Source organism: Bos indicus, chromosome 5 (assembly GCF_029378745.1).
Source record: "Bos indicus isolate NIAB-ARS_2022 breed Sahiwal x Tharparkar chromosome 5, NIAB-ARS_B.indTharparkar_mat_pri_1.0, whole genome shotgun sequence".
Lineage (NCBI taxonomy): Eukaryota > Metazoa > Chordata > Mammalia > Artiodactyla > Bovidae > Bos > Bos indicus.
The window spans coordinates 12,313,264-12,319,263 of record NC_091764.1 but is presented as its reverse complement, the minus strand read 5'-3'; positions in this window follow the sequence as shown (position 1 = coordinate 12,319,263).

Sequence of the window (6,000 nt, the reverse complement as noted above, 5' to 3'; positions counted from 1 at the left end):
ACAGATAATAAAAAAAAAATAGTGGGAGTTTTGAGCCATTGAGGTCCGCTACACAAATCCTCCTAGCTCAATAGGTAAAGAATCTGCCTGCAAAGCAAGAGATTTGGGTTTGATCCTTAGGTCAGGAAGATCCCCTGGAGAAGGAAATGGCAACCCACTCCAGTGTTCTTGCCTGGAGAATCCCATGGACAGAGGAGCCTGGCAGGCTACAGTCTATGGGGGTCTCAAGATTTGGACATAACTTAGCAACTAAACCACTGCCACAGCACAAATCCTGGACCACTGTTTAACGTATAGTGAAATATCTGGACTGGATAAAGCACAAGCTGGAATCAAGATTGCCAGAAGATATATATAACCTCAGATATGCAGTGACACCACTCTTATGGCAGAAAGGGAAGAACTAAAGAGCCTCTTGATGAAAGTGAAAGTGGAGGGTGAAAAAGTTGGCTTAAAGCCCAACATTCAGAAAACAAAGATCATGGCATCTGGTCCCATCACTTCATGGCAAATAGATGCAGAAACAGTGGGAACAGTGGCAGAGTTTATTTTTGGGGGCTCCAGAATCAGTGCAGATGATGATTGCAGCCATGAAATTAAGACACTTACTCCTTGGAAGAAAAGTTATGACCAGCCTAGACAGCATATTCAAAATCAGAGACATTACTTTGCCAACAAAGGTCTGTCTAGTCAAAGATATGGTTTTTCCAGTGGTCATGTGACAGTTGGACTATAAAAAAAGCTGAGCACCAAAGAATTGATGCTTTTGAACTGTGGTGTTGGAGAAGACTCTTGAGAGTCCCTTGGACTGAAAGGAGATCCAACCAGTCAATCCTAAAGGAAATCAGTCCTGAATATTCATTGGAAGGACTGATGTTGAAGCTGAAACTCCAATACTTTGGCCACCTGATGTGAAGAACTGACTCATTGGAAAAGACCCTGATGCTGGGAAAGACTGAAGGCAGGAGAAGAAGGGGATGACAGAGGATGAGATGGTTGGATGGCATCGCCAACTCAATGGGCATGAGTTTGAGTAAGCTCTAGGAATTGGTGATGGACAGGGAGGCCTGGCATGCTGCAGTCCACGGGGTTGCAAAGAGTCAGACACGACTGAGCGACTGAATTGAACTGAGCTTCACTGAAGTATCTGTAGGAGATAGCCCAGAGTTCTTGTGCAAAGTGGAAATCATTACATAATTCAGCCCATCATGTGCTTAGGGAAGTTTTGAGTACATTCTTTTACATGATGCTAGGGGTATAAAGATGAGGTTGGTGTAGCATAGTTCCTATCATCAAGGAACGAAAAAATGAGGTGGCTATCATTGCCCCTCTGGTAGTACGCCATTGATGCCACTGCTTAAGCCAAGCTTCTAAGAATGTAGGCACTTGGTCAATAGTTGTCCAGTAGGTGACTATTATGCAGAAGCTATGGTAGCCCCCTCTCCTAGGGATGGTTAAAAAAGATTAATGGGAATTCATGACTTCTACCCATTAGCATTTAAGCCCTCAAGTCCTTTTGCTCTTCAGTCATATTTGGGCATTCTCTCTTTCTCTCAGGTGCAGACTTTGTTTTTCTTCCAATGGTCAATCACATTTGGCATAAACCTCTCTTTCCTCTTCCCTTCCCCTCTAATGCTGATTTGGTGGTTGAAACTCTTAGTCCCCCAAATAAGGTGTGCAAGGACCATCACCTTCTTTAATTCCTTTGAATAAAAAAGAAACCCAACTGGAGCCCTCCTGTGCGGGGTTGTTTGAGATTACAACACAGCCATTTGTGGACAACTGCTTTCTTTTCCTGGGCAATCTGAGGAGTCCCATGGCTCATGTGTTTGACTGAAATAGAAGGAGAACCCTTCATGTTCAACCCTCATGGTTATTGCAGGTAATTCTCACTGTCTAAGCCCAGGGGAGGCCTTGAAGGTCATTAGCCTTTCTGCCACGTTTGGAGCCTAAGAATCTCATTGATGTCCAAATCTCAGAGCCAAATGTTCAATCTACAATGCCTTTTTTAAGATTCTGTTGCTTCCTTCATGCACTGCTAGGGAGTGGGTTGAAAATGGCTGAGAATCCCCACTAATCCCATAAGACTTTAATCTTAGCAAATCTATTTTAATTTACCAGTTTAGACAGGAAGTGGGTGTCATCTTCAGATACTTTTGTTTTAGCTCCACAAACTCCTCTTAAGACAAAGGAGCCCAAAGTTCCTGAATAACTTCTTAGATAGAAGGGATGGGAAATTATAAAGAACAAAATAAAATCTCTCATAATCATTATGTTTCTCTCTGAGGACTTAACCTCTCTTTCTAAGGACTTAACCTGTCTGCTTCTTCAGTTTTCTTTTTCTTTCTTTTAATGCAATGACTGAATGCTTGCTAGGGGCCAACCTCACAGAAATTCTTAGGGATCAATATCACTAATCCCATCTGGAGTTGAAGAAACTAGAGGGCAGAAAAGATGAATAAAATAGCAGAGCTGATATTTGACATTGCATCTGTTTACCAATTTCAAGAGAAGTGTATTTAAATGGAAAGAAATGTCTAATATGAGACTAGGACTCCTGCAAAACAGCCCAAACTCCTGCAAAGTGGGTGATCTTTACAAAGTTGTTTAACCTCCTAGATCCGCAGTGTGCTTATCCAGAAACTGAGGTACCTGCTCACAGAGTTTATTTGGTTATTAAATGAGAGCATATATGATCTACTACTTTGTAAAGTCCTTTGTAAAGTTGGAGGCACTGTACAAATGTAAGACACTAAGCTCTTTCTATAACTTTATGACTCTACAAATTACACTTTCAGAGTACACACACACACACACACACATATTCAGATATATATGAAGCATGCAGGCCTGTATACATACATACATATATATATATATATATATATATGAATCACTTTTGTATACACCAGAAACTAATACAACATTGTAAGTCAACTATGCTGCTGCTAAGTCGCTTCAGTCTTGTCCGACTCTGTGCGACCCCATAGACGGCAGCCCACCAGGCTCCCCCGTCCCTGGCATTCTCAAGGCAAGAACACTGGAGTGGGTTGCCATTTCCTTCTCCAATGCCTGAAAGGGAAAAGTGAAACTGAAGTCGCTCGGTCGTGTCCCGACTCTTAGCGACCCCATGGACTGCAGCCCTCCAGGTTCCTTCGTCCATGGGATTTTCCAGGCAAGAGTACTGGAGTGGGGTGCCATTGCCTAACTATACTTCAGTAAAAAAAGGGAAAAAAATCACGATCATGTTCAGTGATCCCCAACTACTAAAGATGGAAGAGACAGTCTACAAGCAGAGCTGAACATCAATTAAGAAATAAACAGAAACCAAGTGACGAGCCATCTGTGAAGAATCTATGCACATTAAATTCAAATTTAAAAATCTAAGCATTCTGACGGAGCAAGTTATAGACTACAAATGAGAGCAGGATGACAGAATGTGTTATGACTACAGACAAAAAGAAACACCAACAAAAAATTAAGGCCCCAAATTGAAGATACAAACTAGAAAACCTGTAATGTTTTCCATTTTTATCATGTCTAGCATGTACCAGGAACAGGCCAGGTACACGTGAAGGTAAGTGTTAGATGATCAGTGATGTGATTATTCCTTTTGCATTCAGTCTTATTGAGACATGACAGATAGATGTCAGAGAGAAACAATACCTTTTTTACTAGTAATAACTATTGTTCATTTGGTATTGAGCATTTACTAAGTGCTTTACAGGGATTAATTAATTGCCTAATAATGCTCTGATTATTCTATCCCCATTTCACAGAAAAGGAAATGGAAAGACAGAGAGGGAGAGAGACAAAGGAAGAAAGAGGGACATATAGTATTAAGTAGCAGACCAATATTTGAGCCCCAAAACTCTGGCTTCAGGAGAGGGCACTTAACAAGTATGTTGTGAAGTTGGATTGAAGAACCTAACTTAGCCCTGAAGCTAGAAGAGCCCTCCTCATATAGCAGCCCAGATATATATCTCTGCACACACAACTTAGTGAATTTGGGCTTCCAGAACACCCTAGGGAATTATTACCTGCCTCAAACCCCCCAAGCACAGAGAGGCCGAAAAGCCCCACACCTGAGAGACTAGTGGATTTTTATTTAAGTCTCTGAGGTGTGCCGATCTGAACCAAGGCTTCTAAGATGGGGTTTTGTCCCTCCTTACCATCTTTCCCTTTCTTCAAGTAACTGCAAGGCTAGAAAACAGCAAAGCCACAGATGAAAGTATTCTTAGTCTCTGAATCACGTTTTGGAAATGTATCCATCCCCCCCCCCACCCCAACCCCCCGGGGCTTCCCTCATAGCTCATTGGGTAAAGAATCTGCCTGCAATGCAGGAGACCCTGGATCGATTCCTGGGTTGGGAAGATAGGCTACCCACTCCAGTATTCTTGGGCTTCCCTTGTGGCTCAGCTGGTAAAGAATCTGCCTGCAATGCGGGAAACCTGGGTTTGATCCCTGAGTTAGAAAGATCCCCTGGACAAGGGAAAGGCTACCCACTTCAGTGTTCTGGCCTGGAGAATTCCATGGACTGTGTAGTCCATGGGGTCACAAAGAGTCAGACACGACTGAACGACTTTCACTCACTCACTCACTCACCCCACCTCCCGCAGCCAGAAATATCTTCTTCTGATGGTTAAAAGAAATAAACCTTTGTTGTAAATGAGCCACAACACACATTAGGGGTCTATTTGTTATTACAGCTAACCTGCCTGCCAATGCAGGAGACACAAGAGACCTGGGTTCGATCCCTGGGTTGAGAAGATCCCCTGGAGAAGGGAATGGCAACTCCAGTACTCATGCCTGGAAAATTCCATGGACAAAGGAGCTTGGCGGGCTACAGTCCCTGGGGTTGCAAAGAGTCTGACAGGACTGAGCACACACATTTACTCTAACCAAAATAGAGGAGCACAGAGAGAAAGGCTGTGTTTACATCAAACTGTAACATATTACCCCTGCCCAGCAGAGCAACACGGATTGATTAATGGATCCCAGACACTCTTCACTCCAACAATTATATAAATTACTCCTTTTCCTGTGGGGACAAGCTAATGAGAAAGGTAAAAGGAAGAGCAGAAAGCTTTACACCAATATCTCTCAGAAGGAGAAGTTTCTACGTTGAGGCAGAAATGTGAGGAGAGTGAGAAAACTGGGAGAATATTGTTTTCCCCATTCTGTAGATATTATCATCCTTCTTTGAGATGAGAAAATTGAGGTACAAAGAGGTTAAGTAACTTGTCTACATTTCCTTATACTTCTTTTATTTGTAAGACATAATTTGATTATATGACAGCAAAACAAAAGGTCTAAAAGTAATATATGCCAAATGTGAACACAATTATGGAGATGTGAACATACATTCATGCACTAAAGACCAAAATTAGGGAAGAGATTTTTTAAACAAAATGCCTTTGACAAGAAAAGCTTAAACCAAAATACGATAGATTTGCGCATTATACTTCCCTACTTTAAATATTAATCTCTGTTAAATATTTAACAATGTACTGTTCTCCTCTCAAAAAGAACATCCAGAGAACACAATAAGGAATCAAGGCTGTGTCCTCAGTTTTGAGGAAGAAAATCGTATAACAGTGCAATGCAGTTTTCCAACAAATTCAGAATCTCTTCTTTAAACCGGGTCTTTGCATGTGTGTGTGCATGCTAAGTCAGTTCAGTCATGTCCAGCTCTTTGCAACCCCGTGGACTATAGCCCACCAGGCTCCTCTGTCCATTCTCCAGGCAAGAATACTGAAGTGGGTTGCCATGCCCTCCTCCAGGGGATCTTCCTGAACCAGGGATCATATACTTTATGTTGATTCCTTCAACTTCACATAATACTCATCCCCAATCATTTCCATCTTCCTCAAGGTCTGGGCTTCTAAAGAATCTCACTTTCAATTCCGCAGACACTGAAAGTTGGGATGTGAAAATAATGCTGTTTCATGGGAGCTGAAAGTGGGATCTAAAAGACAGAGAGCTGTGTTGGACGCTTCC